This window comes from Mustela putorius, unplaced genomic scaffold (genome assembly GCF_011764305.1).
Source record: "Mustela putorius furo isolate JIRA1106 unplaced genomic scaffold, ASM1176430v1.1 tig00003834_pilon_pilon_pilon, whole genome shotgun sequence".
NCBI classification, from domain to species: Eukaryota; Metazoa; Chordata; class Mammalia; order Carnivora; family Mustelidae; genus Mustela; species Mustela putorius.
The window spans coordinates 8901513-8921072 of record NW_025421987.1 but is presented as its reverse complement, the minus strand read 5'-3'; the positions used below and the strand labels follow the sequence as shown (position 1 = coordinate 8921072).

Genomic DNA, 19560 nt, shown 5'->3' with positions numbered 1-19560 from the left:
AATGTATTTCTTCATACGCAATGGTTCTCTTCAAACCTACAATATCGTAAAGCAACGGTGTTCAAATTAATTCATGATTGCACACCAAAAACCAAGGCATGCATGGCTTCTTTGCTTGTTACTAACTGCTAAACCAGTCCCCACCTCACAGACTCCTTTAGCATCCCGGGTTGCCTTCTCTCTCACAATGGCAGAAGAGCAGATGTGTAAACAGAACTGTTCTGTTCCCACACAGAAAGCAAAAGAATCCTCCTCCAAGTATAAACTTGTTATAAGTTTCTTCCCTTGGCAATTCAACCTGGGAATTGGAGAATCATTAAGTTTCCGTAATGAAATAAAACTTTTAGCACAGGACATTGAAGTTAAATATAGTTTACAATAAGAACATTCAATTAATTCTTAGTCATTTGAACCTTTTAATTATATGCTCTCCTAAATATAATTGGGGACACTAATTATTAAGTCTGGTATCTCTTGCTTAGTATGTTGGAATAAAACACTGAATTATTGGCTTATTCTGTTTTAGTGGCCATAAATTAGTAAGTCAAAAATAAAAAGAAATTGGTTAGGTGCTTGTCCTATCTGTAGATTATGAGAATATAATACTGTGGTTTTCCATAGGTAATGTGCATCAGAATCATCCGGACAGCTTATTAAAACATTTATTTCGGAGCTCCATGCAGTTTCTGGTTAAGTGGGGTGGGGTTCAATAATTTACATTTCAAACAAGTTCGCAGGTGATGTTAATGCTGCTGGTGTGGTAACCACACTTCGGAAACCACTGATATTGAAGAAAGATTACAGACATTAGAGACAGAAGCATATTCAAATCCTAGGGCTTTTAATCACTAGTTAGCTTAATCCTTCTAAGTTCTAATGAATCGATAAAAAAGAGTTTTAAATACTAGCACACATTTTTAACAATTAAATTGGCCACTATAAAATAATACAATATTACAGGAACTTAATAATGTGAAACCTTTATGACATAAACACCACTGAATTTTTGGAAAAAAAAAAAAAGCTGTAATTTCTCACATCAAATTGCAACAGAGAGGAAAATGTTCTCTCCACTAAATTTCTAGTGGCTAATGTGTGTGACAATGGATTTAACTAATAATCATTTTCCAGCATCATAGGTACATTAGCACATTAACAACTCGACCAGGCAGTGAATGCAAAACCAGCTGATAATCTGGGATTTATTAAAATTGGCAATTGACATCAATGCCATCAGTTAAAATGACATCATTTTCACTGTGGAAAATATGAAAAATTATTAATATGTATAAACTTGTGATCTTGTCATTTTTAACATGATCTCTAGTCATGTTAAATGCAGATTAAATGCATTTCCAGCACAAGTTCTAGCCTATATCAACCTTCCCTCACTCCTTCCCAAGGAGAGCCTACCCTGCTTCTTTCTCAATCAATCCAGAAGGACACAGAATTTATGAATACTGAAGGGAAAAACTAGGAAGGAAAGCTTCTAGACCTTCATTCCATATTGTTTATTCTTTATGTTTCCAAGATCGTGATCCTTCATTATTTATAATTTTAAGTAAAATGTCATGATTGAGACTAACATGGTGCTAACATTATACTGAGGAAGGGGTGTGCTTCACTTGCTCCTAGGGTTACTGAAGTATTTTAGGAAATTGAAAAAGTGCAGGGCACTTGCAAGAGTTCTATCTTTACCTTAAAGGCAAGAGAAATAATTAGACAGAGGTGGGACATGATGAGGTTAACACTCTAAAATGCCTGGGGCTACAATGTGGAAGATACAGTGAACACAGTGCAGAGTGCTTGCAGGTGGGTCATTCCCATAGCTGTCCAGGTGAGAACTGATGATAACTAGGCTCGGCTGATGCAGGAGAAGTGGGAATAAAGATGATCAATTGCAGATATATTTTAAAAGGAATGCCTTGATTATAAAAGGAGGAGGAGAGTAGGGTCCTGTGCACAGAATAGCTATGAGCTCAGTTTGGGAGATGCTGAGTTGAAGAATCTTTGAGACTACATAAAAGGGGTTCAAGTAGGCGGTGAGGTTTATGGGTAGAGCTCAGAAGGGTAGCCTGGACGGAAAACAGAAATGTGCATGCGTTCTAGAAAGAGCGGCAATAAAAGCAGTTAATGCAGATGAGGGCTGCAAGCAGAAGAGAAGCCTTTGTTCTGAAGAAAACCACTGGCCCCCAAATGGTATCAGTTAACCGTGTTACCAAATCTGGATGTCATCCTTAACCTACTCACAAGTTCAAGTTTAGAACACGGTAGGAGATACTTTATGCATATGTTTCAAGAGAAAATACATTAGGGAATTTAAAGTGTAGATTATGTTCTCAGAATTTGTTTTTAGTTTGATCCCATTATATTTTTGTCACAACTCTACTAAGAAGAAAATGCATTGCTGCCTTCTGATATCTGAAGAGTTGTCAAATACAAGATGAAGTAAAATGTTCCATAATATTCATGTTGACAGAAACAAAACCAAATGTACATAGCCTAGGGGGTAGTTTTCTGCTTAAAATAAAGGAGCTCCTAAATATTAGACTTGTCTAATAATAAAATGGATTACTTTATGAAAGGTAATTACCTTGTTAGTATAAGTATTCAAGAAACAGGTGAAAGGCTATCACTCCATTATAAAATAATAATGTTAAAAAATAATATTGGGTGGAAGGTTGGATCAAATCATGATCAAGTTTCTTCCAATATTTAGAATATGAATTTAACTTAGACGTGACCTTTACTATGAAAATGCACTGCTGATATTTTGTGTGTTGTTGTATGTCTTCTTTTTTTTTTTCCTGATGTAGGTTACTTCCATTCATTATTTTACTACTGGTACTGTCTTTTTTTCTGTCTAGCTTTTCCCTGTTATTTAAATGTTCTTTGCGCATTATGGGGGAGTAGGAAGTCAAATGTGGCTAAAGAAAAAATCTTACTCCATTATCCACTGCTTGAGAATTCATGAAGATGTATTAAATATCAGAACTATACACTTCTCAGGGCTCATTTTGGCTGTACTGTTACAATCCTACCTACAGAGAATAATCTTTGCTGCATGTTATATGGGAAAGTAGTGAAAGAAAAGTGTTGACTTCCTCAGTTCACTTAATACTTCATCTGTAGAGTGGATATAAACAGATTTTTAGAAAGCTGCAATCCACTGAACATGACTCAAGAAGAAATAAAATATCTGAACAGACCTGTAACAAGAGAATACATTTGTAACCAAAATAAACTTCCCACATAGAAAAGCCCAGGCCCAGATGGCTTCATTGGAGAATTCTACCAAATATTTAAGGGAGATTTAACACCTATTCTTCACAAACTCTTCCAAAAACTAGAAGAGTAGAGAATATTTCTCAGCTTATGCAGAGACCAGTATTACTATGATACCAAAACTAGACAAAGATATCACAAGAAAAGAATACTGCGGGCCAATTTCTCTATAAATATGGATGCAAAACCTCCCCACGAAATACTAGCAAACTGAATCTCTCAGCATATAAAAAGTATATACTATAACCAAGTGGTATTTATTCCAGGATGTGATGTTGGTTTAACATATAAAAGGCAATGAATGTAGTATACCAATTAATAAATGAAAAAAAGTAACTACATAATCATTCCAACAGATGCAAAAAAAATTTTTTTTGACAAGTTCCCACTACTCTTCATCTGAAAAACATTCAACAAATAAGGAAGAGAAAGGAACTTCTTAACCTAATAACGTCCATCCACAAAAATTCCACAGCTAATGTCATACTTAAGAGTAAAAAACTGAGTACCTTCTCCCTATGATGTCTGGTCTTATCACTTCTTTTAAACGTCGGAGATTTATTTTATTTATTTGAGGTGGGAGGGGCGGAGGGAGAGGGACAGAGAGAATCTCAAGCAGACTTCCTGCTGAGCATGAAGCCCCACATGGGGTTCATGAACCTGGAATCATGACCTTAGCTGAAATCAAGAGCTGGATGCTTAACTCACTGAGCCACCCAGGTGCCCCCTCCTCTATTAAATGATACTAGAGGTTCTAACTTGGGCAATGAGGCAAGAAAACTAAGTAAAAAACTTATAGATTAGAAAAAAAAGAAAAAAAATTTCTCTATTCCTAAATGGGACTGTCCTGTCTATAAGAAATCCTAAGGAATCCACACATACAGAAAAGAAACTAGTAGAATTAACAAATGAGTTTAATAAGGTTGTGGAATACAAGTAAAATAGAATAATCAGAATATATAATTAAGAAAACAGTTCTTTTAAAATTGCATCTGAAAGAATAAAATATGTAGGAATAAGTTTATCAAAGGAGTATAAGATTTATATATGAAAAACTACAAAATATCACTGAAAGAAATAATAGAATACCTAAATAAATGGAGAGATATGCCATATTCATGGGATACTGAAAGACAATAATTTAAAGATGGCAAATCTCCTCAAATTGACCTACAGATTCAACACATTTCCTATGAAAATCCCAGCTGCTTATTTGCAGAAATTGGCAAGCTAATCTAAAAATTCATATGGAAATGTAAGGGACCCATGCCAAAACAATATTTAAAAAAAAAAAAGAATAAATTTGGAGGACTCAGACTTCCCAATTTCAGTACTTGTTACAAGTCTATACTATAGAAGTCAGTGTGGTCCTGGCATCATAACAGACATGTGGATCAAGTCCTGAAATAGACACCTATATCAATATCTATTTGATACAGGATACTAGTGCAGAAACAATTCAATGAGAGAAAAAATACTTTTAAAATAAATAATGTTGGTACAACTGGATATCCACATGGGAAAGAATAAAGTTGGGTTTCCACCTCATACCATATATAAAAATTAACTCAAAAGTGATCACTGTCTACCACCTCACATCCATCAGAATGGCTAAAATTAACAAGTCAGGGAATGACAAATGCTGGCAAGGATGTGAAGAAAGGGGATCCTTCCTACACTGTTGGTGGGAATGCAAGCTGGTGCAACCACTCTGGAAAACGGCATCGAGGTTCCTCGAAAAGTTGCAAATAGAGCTACCCTATGACCCAGCAATCATACTACTGGGTATTTAGCATAAAGATACAAATGTAGTGATCCGAAGGGGCACGTGCACCTGAAGGCTTATAGCAGCAATGTCCACAACAGCCAAACTATGGAAAGAACCTAGATGTCCATCAACAGATGAATGGATAAAGAAGATGTGGTACATATATTCAATAGAATACTATGCAGCCATCAAAAGAAATGATATCTTGCCATTTGTGATGATGTGGATGAAACTAGAGGGTATTATGCTTAGTGAAATAAGTCAAGCAGAGAAAGACAATTATCATATGATCTCCCTGATATAAGGATGTTGAGAGGCAATATGGGGGGCTTGCAGGGTAGGAAATGAATAAATGAAACAACATGGAATCAGGAGGGAGACAAACCATAAGAGACTCTTAATCTCACAAAACAAACTGAGGGTTGCTAGAGGGAGGGGGGTAGGAAGAGGGGGGTGAGATTATGGACATTGGGGAAGGTATGTACTATGGTGAGTGCTATGAAGTATAAACCTGGCGATTCACAGACCTATACCCCTGGGGTTAATAATACATTATATGCTAATTTTTAAAAAAAGAGTGATCACTATCTAAATGTAAGAGCTAAAACTATAAAACTCTTAGATGAAAACATATGGGTAAATCTTCTTGACCTTGGATTTAGTAGTATTTTCTTAGATATAATCTCAAAAGGTTTGAAAGAGGGACATTGGGGAGGATATGTGCTCTGGTGAGTGCTGTGAAGTGTGTAAACCTGGCGATTCACAGATCTGTACCCCTGGGGATAAAAATACATTATATGTTTATTTTTTAAAATTAATTAATTTAAAGAAAACATGAGAGATTATGGGAAATACTTCAAATTTAAATCATTTCATCTAAAGGTAGTACACAGAATGGGAGAAATGTTTGCAAATCATACATATTATTAGGATCTTATATCTAAAACATATGAAGACTTCTCATCACTCAACAATAAGGATACAATTCAAATAAAAACTTGGCAGGAGTGCTTGAGTGGCTTAGTCAGTGAAGCATCCCAACTCTTGATTTCAGCTCAGGTCATGATTCCAGGGTCATGAGATCAAGCCCTGCATCAGGCTCTGCCTTCAACAAGCAGTCTACTTGAGATTGTCTCCCTCTGCCCCTCCCACTTTCCTCACTCACTCTCTCTCAAATTAAAAAAAAAAAAAAAAAACCTTTAAAGAACTTGGCAAAGGATGTAAGTGATGTAAGTGGATCTCTCTCCGATGAAGTTATACAAATGGTCAATAAGCTCATGAAAAGATGTTTAACACTATCAATAATCAGGGAATATAAATGAAAACCAAATGAGATACCCCTTAATCGACTAGGATGACTAGAATCAGAAAAATGAACAATGAGTGTTGGCAAGGATGTGGAGAAACTGGAATCCTCATACATTGCTGGTAGGTTTACAAAGTGGTATGCCACTTTGTAATACAATCTGGCAATACCTTTAAAAATTAAACATAAAGTTAACACATGACCTAAATCAACTTCTAGGTATTTACCTAACAGAACTCAAAATATATATCCAAGCAAGAACTTACACACCAATATTCATGGAGCATTATTCACAAGAGTCAAGAGGTAAAACAACTCAAACTTCCACCAATGAAGAAATAAAATGTGGTGCATCCATGTGTTGGAATATTATTTGGGGATAGATTACTGAAATATGCTACATCATGGTGAACCTTAAAAAAATATTTTGCTAAGTGAAATGAGCCAGACAGAAAAAGGCCATATATTGTATGACTCCATTTATTTAAAAAAAAAAAAAAACCCAGTATAGGAAAATCCATGCATACAGAAAGTACATTAGTAATTGCCCAAAGTCTAGGCCAGGAGGGACTAGGGAGTGATTGCTAAGGGGTATATATTTTCTTTCCAGAGTAAGAAAAAAGTTCTAAAATTAGACAGCAGTAATAGCTGCACAACATCAAATATATGATATAACACTGGAATGTAGACTTTAAAAGGGTGAATGTATGTCAGTTATATCTCAATAAAGCTGTTATAAAAAAAAACCCCATGGTATATAGAGTAATACCAATTTCCTTACATTTGAAAACCTCGAAATTTTATATGAATACTAGAGTAATGTTTTTTAATTGTTAAAGTGCATACAGGGACGCCTGGGTGGCTCAGTTGGTTGGACGACTGCCTTGGGCTCAGGTCATGATCCCGGAGTCCCGGGATCGAGTCCCGTATCGGGCTCCCAGCTGCATGGGGAGTCTGCTTCTCCCTCTAACCTTCTCCTCGCTCATGCTCTCTCTCACTGTCTCTCTCTCTCAAATAAATAAATAAAATCTTTAAAAAAAAATAAATAAAGTGCATACAGTCTAGTAAGAATCTTGTTATAATGAAGATTCTGATCCAGTGGGCCTGGGCTGGGGCCTGATACTCTATCCTTCTGACATGCTCACAAGTGATGTGGATGCTGCTTTTCAAAAGGCACGTTTGAGTAACGAGCTCCTGGAGTCAACACTGTCGACACTGTGGCCACCATGCAGTTACGGCTATTGAGCACTGAAATGTGGCCACCTTGAATTAATTTGTGCTCCAAGTGTAAAACATGCATTGCATCTCAATGACTTAGCATGAAAAAAAAAAAAAATGCCCTAGTCTCATTAGCATTTATACTGATCACATATTGATATTAATTTTGGGGGGCACCTAGGTGGCACAGTCAGTTAAGCATCTCTTGGTTTGGGTTCAGGTCATGATCTCAGGGTCCTGAGATCAAGCCCTGTGTTGGGCTCTGAGCTTGGCATGGAATCTACTTGAAACTCTCTTTCTCCCCCATGCCCTATGCCTCTCCCCACTTTCTCTCTTTAAAAAAGTTGGATATTGGGTAAAATATAATGCTAATTTCACCTACTTCTTTTTATCTTTTTGATATGGCTCCTAGAAAATGTTAAATTATTTATGTTGCTTACATTATTTTTCTGAGACATTGTTCTTCTAGTGCATATTGCCAGTCACCAACAAACTGTGTTGTTGAACTATATAGGTCAAGACATTATCAGTAGCAAAATCATTCTTAGTTGTCATCAGTAGTAAACAGTTCATAGTTTGTAGCACAAACGTACTCTACTGAATGAATACAATAAAATAAATAAAAAGGGGATGTACCCAAAATATTGGGTACAGAGATCCTAAGAAGTGCTATCAAAGACAAGCAGAAGGAAATTGTGAAAAATGTCAATCTTCATATAACGTAACATAGCTGAGGGTTATACCAGTATAATAGCAGTAGAAAGTGTATATACTAGAGCAAGGCAAAAAAACTGACTTGGAGAAAAACCTAAAAGGTAGAGCTCAGTGGGAAAGATGCCATGAAAACCAACAGTATATTCATACCAAAATGTAAATTTTACCTATATGCATTAAGGAAAGGTACAATCAAGATTGCTTAATTCCTTTGATTTCAGCAAAAGGCGTCATTTGCAAATGCAAATTTTAATATAAGACACAGGATCAGGGGCGCCTGGGTGGTTCAGTGGGTTAAACCTCTGCCTTCCGCTCAGGTCATGATCTCAGGGTCCTGGGATCAAGCCCCCGCATCTAGAGCTGCATACCAGGCTCTCTGCTCAGCAGGGAGCATGCTTCCTCCCTCTCTCTGCCTGCCTCTCTGCCTACTTGTGATCTCTGTCTGTCAAATAAATAAATAAAATCTTAAAAAAAAAAAAGAGAGAGAGAGACAGAGACAGAGACAGGAACAAATATTCTCTGGTGTTGAGCTAGAAATTGGAAGTAAGGTGAATGAGTCTTTTTCTCTGACTGAAAGATGAGTTGGGGGCTTACATCATTAAGTAAGGATAAAACAGAAATACTGAAGCATTGTTACAGATTTACTCAAGGACAGCCTGAACAGCCACTCAAAGCTGTCTGCTGACACAAAACGGAATGCCAACAGATAGGTGTAGGAGTCCACATAAAACTATACTGCAATCAGAAAGAGAAGAGTCACAAAGCATTCATTTTGGCAAAGTGGATGAGTACAGCTTTGAGGGTGTGACTGACTGCAGTCTTGTAATGTCAAAATGGCACAGGAAAAAAAAAAAAAAGCAGAAAACCAAGCAAAGATAATGAGACCTTTGTTTCATTTCTCACTTTTTTGTTTTTTAATTTTCTCCAGGACATCAGACCCTTTTATTTATTTATTTTTAAAGATTGTATTTACTTGACAGACAGAGAGAGAGAGAGAGAGAGAACATGAGCACATGTTGTGGGGGGCGGAGGGGAGGTGGGGGGCGGGGGGGGAGAGGTGGGTGGCGGTGGGGGGGGTGGGGGGTGGGCAGCAGGCAGAGAGACAAGGAGAAGCAGACTCTTCCCTAAGCAGGCAGCCTGATGCCAGGCTCAATGTGGGACTCCATGAGGGGCTGGATCCCAGGGCCCCAGGATCATGACCTGAGCCAAAGGCAGACGCTTAACATCTGAACCACCCAGGCACCTGACATCAGACGATTTTAAAAGGCACTCAGTGATACCCTATCAAAACATATGAAGTATTATCGCTCTTAAGGTCAGCAGCAAAGTTGACTTTCAATGCAAAACTAAAAATAATAATTTTTAAGCTCATGGACACCTTAACTCAATGACCACACATGGATATTCACTAATCAATTTTACTGAAAATTAAAATGACCCCTTAAATTGCAGATATATTATACTACCCCAATCCTCTAAAAAAGGGATTCTAATAAGCAGCAGACCGTAAGCCACTAACACCAATAATATATGAGGACTTCCCACTATGAGAACTGATAATGAAAGAAAGATATATGTTCCTTTAATGAGCATGAGAGATTTAATTTAGATTTGGGGGGACAGGATGGGCATGGTCAATGAAGAATTCCCTGGCATGACTTGGAGATCTCACTTGACAAGATGGGTAGACACATAGATGTAGAGAGAATTGAAAAGCATTACAAGCAAAAAACATAGCAGGTGTAAAGGCCCTGGGGCAGGAGGTTGATGAATTTATAAAACTAAAAATATGAGGCTGAAGTATGGGGGAAAGGAAGAAATGAAATATCATAAAAATAAAGTACATAAGAATTAGCCATGTAAATCCTCTTAAACAATGAGAAGCTATTGAAGGTATCTAATCCAGAACACTACTTAACCAGATTTTATTTTGATATACTGCTGAGAATGTACTGAGGAGGAACTATGAGTCAGAAAGAAATTGTAGTAGTCTAGGTGAGATATGATGACTGTTTTGATAGAGATGAGAGAACTCGGATTATAAGGGAGGTAAAATCAATAGGATTTAGTTATGGGTTGGATATGGAGGTTAAGAGAGGCAGGAGTCAAGGAGGCACAATTAAACAAATACCACTCCCTGGATTGGCGGTATGTGGAAAGGACCCTTTGGGTTGAGAGACCTCATTAGTAAGATTTTGGACATTGCAAGCTTGAAGAGCCCCTGAGACCTTTAAGAACAGTTGTTAAGTGCACAGCTGGAAATACGGATCAGAAGCTTAGCAGAATGGTGTCCGGTAGAGATATAGATTCGGTGTTAGCATACAGGTTATAAGTAAAGTCATGTGTAGGGATGAAATGGTTTAGGAAGCACGTGTAAGTTACGAGGAGGCCATAGAATCAGGGCTTAAGGAATTCAACGTTTTAATAATCTGGTATACAAGAGCAATCCCACGAACAAGGAAGAGGAAGAAAAGCCAGAGATGCAAGAGAATAACTCATTTCCTTATGCACCTCACCTGGAATCAAAACAATCTTCTTTGGATGGGGAATTTCTATTTATCCCTGAAGCCTCAGATAAGTCATCATTTTATTTCTTTGGCATATTCTTAATGCACTCAGCCTCACTGAATATTTGAATACAAAATTCTACTTTGACCCATATAATATTGTCATACATTTCTTATGTTTTTAATAATTTTTTTAAAAGATTTTATTTATTTATTTGACAGAGAGAGATCACAAGTAGGCAGAGAGGCAGGCGGGGGCGGGGGGGGGGGGCAGGGGAAGCAGTCTCCCTGCTGAGCAGAGAGCCTGATGCAGGGCTCGATCCCAGGACCCTGAGATCATGACCTGAGCCGAAGGCAGAGGCTTAACCCACTGAGCCACCCAGGTGCCCCCATTTCTTATGTTCTTATATGTTCTTTTGAGGGTAATAGATTATGAAGGGAGATAACTAAATTCTACACTAGAAATCATATATATTGTTGTCTTGAGACTAAAAAACATCTAGGATGCACCTGTCACTTTTGATAAAAAGAGGTTAAGTTCTAGGCTCCTATTTAAGTGTCCCTTTTAAAGCACAGAGTGTCACATTTAATAACAAAATGATGATACTGCAATTGATATTAATGGAGAAAATAAACTGTACACTATGAAAAACTCAATCACACTTGCAGCTCTTCCTGGAATCTACTATGTCTCGAAAGCATCTGTTCCTACAGTTAATTAAACTTGATTTTTACGTGGTCGAATCCTGCCAACCACAGTTTCCAAATAATTTTCATTCCCTATTAACAGTCTGCCATAGACACACATTCATTTTTGTTTGTTTGTATTGCTTTATAATAAACTACCAAACTGACACCATCCTTGGGAAATGGAAAACTGAAGAGCCAGTGTTCTTATGGAAACAACAATAACAACAAACTTCTCATTTCAGAATTTCATGAATACAGCCCAATCTGCATTTACAATTTCTAAGGCTTCTCTAGCCCAGCTTTGAAATATGATGACCTACAGACACGTTTCTGTTGTTCCTTACAGAAAAGGTTGGGGGTGGTGGGGGATAAGGGAGGATGGCCTCTCTTTCTTGGCCATAGATCGCATTTTATTCAACAATCCTCTCTTTTCTGATACAGAGATAAGAAAGAAAAGAGCGTCGCTTGGGATAAAACATTCCTCTTAACTTTCAGAGGCTTTTTTTTTTTTTTTAATGTAAAAAGATTTCAAAAAATGACCTCAAACATGAATGAGTTCCTCATCTGTCCTTCTGCACATCTTACTACGAAGAATTTCTCTTTTGTTCTCAATGCAAATGGTCATTGGTTCATTTTCTCTCACTCGGGACAGCTATGTCACGTCTCTTGACTAATACGCATGCATTTGCCACTAAAAGACATTTTAACTGAGAGCTGTCACATCCGTCATCTCCACTCGGCCTGGTTAAAAATTTTATCTGCCGTCTTGAATTAATTTCAGCTTGCCTGAGCCCAGCAGGGGAGTTTAGAGTGGTTTAGTTAAATTTTTCATTTTAAAAGAACATTATGGTTTCCTATTTAGAGTTTTCCTCCACATATAATTTTTGTTTCACATTACTAAACAATGATATAATTATATATCCACCGAAAAAGAGGTAAAAAAAAAAACAGGAACCAAAATAAAATAATCATCCAATTGTCAATTTTCCTGAGGAAGCATTTTCATTTTTTGTTTTTTTTGTTTTTTGGTTTTTTTTTTTTTTGCTCATTTCCCTGCTGTTTCACAAATTAGCTAGAACCCCAACTAAACAGTACATAATTAAGAAGCAGATATGCAGATTTTAGAGAAAAAAAAAAAAGGAAATGGGAACCAGAGCACGAATCTATAGTAGAATCACAAGAGCAAGGGGGGGAAAAAAAAGTAAAATAGGAATAAGGCCTAATCACCAAAATATTTAGTACAGATCACATCTGGGACAAGACTGAGTGGAGCCAAATCAATAATCTATTCTCCTTAAAGCTGTTGCTCAACAGTTTGCTTTTCAGGCAGCCAACACACACATTGGTAGGTGAGGAAGTTCCAGCTGTGAGTTGGAGGAGAGGGAGGTTTGAAGCTGACTGATGTCAACAGACGCATCTAAATCTGTTATAAACCACTACTGGCCTATGGGAATATGAACCCCTGAGCCAAGTACTGAACTCTTGATAGATGTGCTGTCTTAGAGGTGGCACATGGAGTTTTCTGAGCTACTGGGACGGCTGACTAAGAACGTGCAGGGTACTAATGCTCTAGCCAGGGTCACATTTAATAACAAAATGATGATACTGCCTTCTTTACCAGTCTACCTAAAATTCTACTCTCTGCATCCACATGTTGCAAGACACCATTACGATATGGTAATGATCATAAAAATACAGTGTCTCCGAGCTTCTCATTAATGAATTTCAGTTAGAAGTGATCTTAATACCTTAAATCAAAAGGATTCGTGAGACTCTAATTCTGACAGGAAACGTTCTCAAGCATTTCGTTAAAAAATCTCAAAGGGATTCATTGGGAGTTGGAGAGGAGAAGTGAGTTTGGGGGAAATGGGAGGGGGAGATGAACCATGAAAGACTGTGGACTCTGAGAAATAAACTGAGGGGTTTGGAGGGGAGGATGGTGGGGGGTTGGGTGAGCCTGGTGGTGGGTATTAAGGAGGGCATGTATTGCATGGAGCACTGGGTGTGGTGCATAAACAATGAATCTTGGAAAACTGTAAAAAAATTAAATTAAAAAAAAACTCAAAGGGTGAGGATAGAGCCTGTGCTTTTACTTTCATAGAATCAAGATCGAGGAAATTATACCTTTTAATTTAGCTAACTTGGAAGTTTAAAATTTTGTATTAAATTTGTTTTCTAACAGTAAACTAAACTATGAAATAGTGTCGATATTCAATTTCATATTTAATGTCATTTGTTTAACAAATAGTATTGAATATTTGTAAAATCTCATCTGGTAGGAATTATTTTTGTGTCTCTAGAAAAAACTGTAAAACCTGCCTTATCAGTTTTCTCCTCTTTAAGATTATCCTCCCTGAACACTGCATTAAAAATGTATTTATGACTAAAAAATGTGTTTCCTTGGACAAAGAACATGAGAAATAAATGCATAGTGGTACTTTTGTGTATTATTTTAACTTTGTACAAGGAATTGAAAACAAGATGTTTAGGTAGTTTTTCTTTTCTGTTATATGTTTACAGGAGTAGAGACAGAAACAAAATTTTCATGCAGAGATTATCAGAAGACAGGAAGAAACGCCTACTGACACTTGGGCTTCTCCCAATGCCAATGTAAACAACTCACAGTGAATCACAATTCGTCTTCTTGTAAAACAGGCAATGCGGTATTGTGTTATTAAAATCCTTTTAATCAATAGAAGTGATGGAAGGGGCTAAATCAAAAGTGGTAACCAAAATAGTTGATTGCAAGGGGGTAAGGGGAGGGTAAGAGCATTAAAGGCGGATGAGCCAAAGTGTTTTAAACCTATATCCTTTAAAATTTTACTAATTCAGCCATCTGGCAAGTTTACTGCTATTATTATAAATTCTTATTTAAATGATAATAAAATCACTTGCTGACAGGAAATTAGTCATGCAAGGGCCTGCAGACGCACTGCCTTCTGCCCAGGCCCTGGAACTCTGTGTGCAAAGTTCAAGGCTGCTCATTTGCTCAAACCACATGGGGCAGGGAAATGCTGACAGCTTTAAGTCTTTCAAGGTATCCCCAAACTCAACAGATCTTTTATAACTTTTGGGGGATGTGAGTGTGTGTGTGGGGGGGTGAGTATTTATAAAGGTCAGATCCTCACTTCAGTTATTTCATCTTTTTTTGTTAGTCCAAATGTTGAACACCCAAAAGAAAAAAAAAAAAAGAAAGAAAGAAAGAAAAAAGATTTATCAGTTTGTGTAACTTTTGCGCTAATTCTTGGCACAACAAGTTACAGCAAAGTGTGGCATTAGCAATAGTATTATATTAAAACTTCCATTTTGATTCTCTAGAATTATTTGGTCAACCATATGTGGAAGGAAAGAAAGTGCATCACAAAAATACTTTAACATACCAACTGTGTTTTACACAGGAACTATTTCTAGGGAACTTTTAGTATAATGGCATAATGGTACAAAGTTGTTTTTTAAAGCATTTTGTCCTGAAACTAAGTATTTTATCTTTTTATGGAGATTGTGGCTACTTGTATATAACATTAGTATGAACAGAAACACTAATATAACAGAATTTGTATATTACATTACTGTTTGAAAAAAAAAGCACAATTATCACATTAAATTTCCACCTTTTCTAGCCCTCTCAAGTAGCTACCAGGATTCCTATTTTTACAGGTGAAAATACTGAGCCTCAGGCAGATTAAACAAGCCATGCAAGGTCACAGAACTATAAAATAGGACTATAAGATGCAAACAGCAGCATCCTGGCTCAGATCTTCGGACTCAAAACCTAGAAGACTTGAAACAGGATTCTAGTAAACAAGAGTGGAAATAAATTGAAATAAGCCATGTTGCAGCAAACAAGTTGAAAAACAAAGCTGACGGTATTGTTTCTTCTTAGGTAAATAACTTCCTATATAAGCAGGTGTGTATTGCCTGTATCATAGATAAGAGCTCACAGTATATAAATTCACTGTGAATTCTTGAATTTCTTGTTTCTTTGATACATTAGATTAGTCATTCTTTTGCAATGACATCATCTGACTTTTTTTAGGAAAAGTAAGTGTAGAAAAGACCCCAGGTAATATGATTCATCATCATATTCTTAATTGTCTGTGTTACTGAAAATATCACTATCGACAGATAACATCATCAAAATGAGTCTTAACCTGGTTTTAATAGAACCCTTCCCCCATTCAACTTAAAGGAGGAAAAAAAAAAAAAGATTACTCCCACAGAGAAAACTCATCTTGTATCAACCAATACTGTCTGATCATGCCTCCCCGTCTCCCTACAAGCTGGCTTTGGCTCTTCTGCAGGCAGTAATGAACCGCTTCTGACAGAGCCTCGCCCTTCCCCCCTCGCACCACCCCCCTGCGTCTATTTAAATTCAAACATGCACAGCTCATGTATAAGCAAACAGGTGCAGGGATCAGGGGGCTGCCAAACCCGGAGCAGGCAGGAGGTACATGTGTATCTCGCTGATTGTGGCACACCACTGATAGAAGACGACAAGCCCAGACAATGGGGAGGGTCAGTAGGTGGCTCTTTGATTTCTCTGGCTTCCTGACAGGGCTGGGAGTCTGTGGCTCATAGAAGAGCTCTACCCTAGAACATTTAAGTAGCGGGAAGGAAAATTTTAAATGACCTGAACAGCAGTAGTCTGTGCTGTCTAATCACTGCCTTCAGCAGATCTGTATGGGAGTGTTACCTCAGAGACTTAAAGACACCCGAAGTCCCGAAAACCATGCCCAACATGACATATCGTGGAATTTTCCATGAACAGCAACAATGGTGCCCTTGACATACAAACAGACGTAGAAGCATGCTGTTAAGATTTTTAAATCATTGTTAACAATGAACAAGGATTAATCAGAAACTGAGATTGGTGTCAGGGTGTTTATTGTACCTGTAGAAGCCGTTTTTTTTCTAGCAACACTTTGACACAAGTTTACCCTACATTTATTTTAGGTCTCTTCAATGATCACATTCACTTGATGATGCTGGGGTAGAATCATAAAAATGACCTCCTTACACCATGAGAAGTGCCACCTTGTTATACTTAATTTTAAAGGACTGGGGCGACTGGGTGGCTCAGTGGGTTAAAACTTCTGCCTTCAGATCAGGTCACGATCTCAGGGTCCTGGGATTGAGCCCCGCATATCGCCACACCCACCGTCGCCTCTCTGCCTACTCATGATCTCTCTTTCTGTGTCAAATAAATAAATAAAATCTTTAAAAGATCCATCACGGCTTTACGGTTTGCCGACTTTTAAAGCATGTAGGAATACATCAAAACACATAAAGGTTATGCAGAGTTTTATTCACATTTTTAAATAGTGTCTCCCTTAACTTATAAAGCAACTTAGGTATTTGTATTTCTATGCCTTATAAATGCATATAACCTACAACACAGTATTTTCCCTTGAGAAAATTAGTTACAAGAATCACAGTAATATCTTAGAAAATTAAACTTATTTTTTTGTAACCATAATCGTTATGGCCAAAATGTTCAATTATCAAACATGTCTCCCTTGAATTGGTATTCATGCTGTTTTATCTTAATTCTTTTTAACAGATCAAGAGAGGATGAACACCTTATACTTTTAGAACTTCTAGAACTTTAGAACTTCGATTTCCTTAGTTCCTAGAGATGTGTGGTCTCTACATTGTCCACGGAGCCCATGTTCAGCCGGCTGAGCTGCACTAGTCACTCTTCAGAGCTCTACTGTGGCCATACCAGACTCTAAAGTATTGGAAGCCCACAAATTTCCCCGATTCATTTTCAGTGTGAATCCGAGGGACTTCATTATTTACAATATCAATATTTATTTATTTATTTTTTAAAAAAATATTTTATTTATTTATTTATTTATTTGTCAGAGAGAGAGAGAGAGATCACAAGCAGGCAGAGCGGCAGGCAGAGGCAGAGAGAGAAGCAGGATCCCCGCCGAGCAAGGAGCCTGATGTGGGACTCGATCCCAGGACCCTGGGATCATGACCCGAGCCGAAGACAGCGGCTTATCCAACTGAGCCACCCAGGCGTCCCTATAATATCAATATTTAAAAGCAAATGGCAAAAGATAAATATATCAGGGACATCGACAGCTTCCCACAATGATCCACATTTTTACATTTTGATAGATTAAAATAAGACAAAACAAATGACCAGAAAAGTGTCTACTGCCCATTTTTATCATCATGCTCTACTGAGCAAGGTTTAATAAATAATTACTTCACAGGCTCACACTATCTTCGATATTTGAGCCCTGACCCTGATTGAGAACAAAATATAGCTAGTTCATCATAAAGCTTACATCTCGGAACTGATAAAAATTCTTACTTCCATTGATCAAAATTCTACCTACTTCCACCTCCTTCTACCGGTTAGTTTTTTATACTCCCTATAAATTAGTAATACAACTTCATACTAGAACTCCAGAGCCATATATCTTGTCATCATTTCATCTATAGAGCAAAATATTACTATATTTTATTCAATATTTCATTGACATTTACAAAGTTTACCTAAACTGTGTTAATCTTTTTTTTCTTTTCAAACAAGGTAATATACATGATTATTATTTATAATATATAAAAGTAAAAATATAGTGTTATTTTTTCAGTAGAACATTCTGGGAAGAAAGCTGCCATGAAGAAATCATAGTTGAAACATGTTTTTAAGAATTTTTAAAATTTTAGGGGTGCTTGGGTCGTTCAGTCAATTAAGTGACTGACTTCTGATTTTGGCTCGGGTCCTGACCTCGGGTCCTGAGTCAGGAGTCTGCTTGAGATTCTCTCTTTACTTCTCTCTCTGCCCCTCCCTCCACTCACAAGCTTTCTTTCCCTCTAAAGTCGGTAAATAAATCTTTAAAAAAAGAATTTTAAAATTTTTAGAGAGGCAACATGTTCACATATGCAATGCTCATGAAGAAAACTGATGAGACCATTATCAAGAGTTAAATTACGTAGGGAAAAATAAGTCCAATGGGACTTCAAAGCAGATAGGGTCAAGACAATGGATTTGTGGGAGAGTAAGTCTTGATCCAGGAACTACTATCCAGTTTTTATTGTGGGTGATATTTAAGAGAAAGAAAATGAAGGGCAAACTGATTAAACAAGAAAAGGCATAGAGTCAGAAATAAGCATGAGCGTAAGTGAGAGATGAGGGGTGTGGTCTGTTAGAGAGCGATTTCCTGAGAGAAATTATGAAGTAAAAAGGTTTCATGGGGGCACCTGGGTGGCTCAGTGGGTTAAAGCCTCTGCCTTCGACTCAGGTCATGATCCCAGTGTCCTGGGATCATGCCCCGCATCGGGCTCTCTGCTCGGCGGGGAGCCTGCTTCCTCCTCTCTCTCTGCCTGCCTCCCTGCCTACCTGTGATGTCTGTCAAATAAATAAATAAAAAAAAAAAAAAGGTTTCACAAATAAAGTGGGATCAGATGACGTATGGCATTCATAGTCAGTCCCTGAAGGCTGGTCTTTTTTTTTTTTTTTTTTTTAAACTTAATCTGAACGACTATTTGCTTTAAGAAAACTGTCAAGGAGAAAGCAAATTTTTCATGACAATAAATTGCCAGGAATTTTATAGCATGGAATGGAGTAGCAAAAAGTGTAGAAAGGGTATGAATAAGTAGGAGGATATCAGAATAGTGACTGTGAAAAAAAATGGACAGGAAATGAACGGCAGAGTAATTCTGGAAGAATACCAATATTTATGTATCCAAGAGTTTAGCAAAAATACACAATATTGGATTGAAGCGGGGATAACAGGCTTTACTTCCTATTGTCTTTATTTGGTAAAAATTGGTCCCCACGTATTAAATACAGCTGAAGAAGGCGGTGTGTTATATAGATCTTTTAATAGTTCTAAAGATGAAACCAGAGAGGGAGACAAACCATAAAAGACTCAATCTCGGGAAACAAACTAAGGGTTGCTGGAGGGGAGGGGGGTGGGAGAGAAGGGGGGCTGGGGGATGGGCACCGGGGAGGGAATGTGGTATCGTGAGTGCTGTGAATTGTGTAAGACTCATGATTCACAGCCCTGTACCCCCGAAACAAATAATACATTATATGTTAATAAATATAAAAA

General features: G+C 37.4%; 1 protein-coding gene across 22 annotated transcripts in view; it reads right to left on the bottom strand.

Moving 5' to 3' along the window:
• The window catches only part of ROBO2 (roundabout guidance receptor 2), a 1685112-nt gene that overhangs the window by 463829 nt on the left and 1201723 nt on the right, over nt 1-19560 (bottom strand). The gene's annotated exons all lie outside the window — the stretch shown is intronic.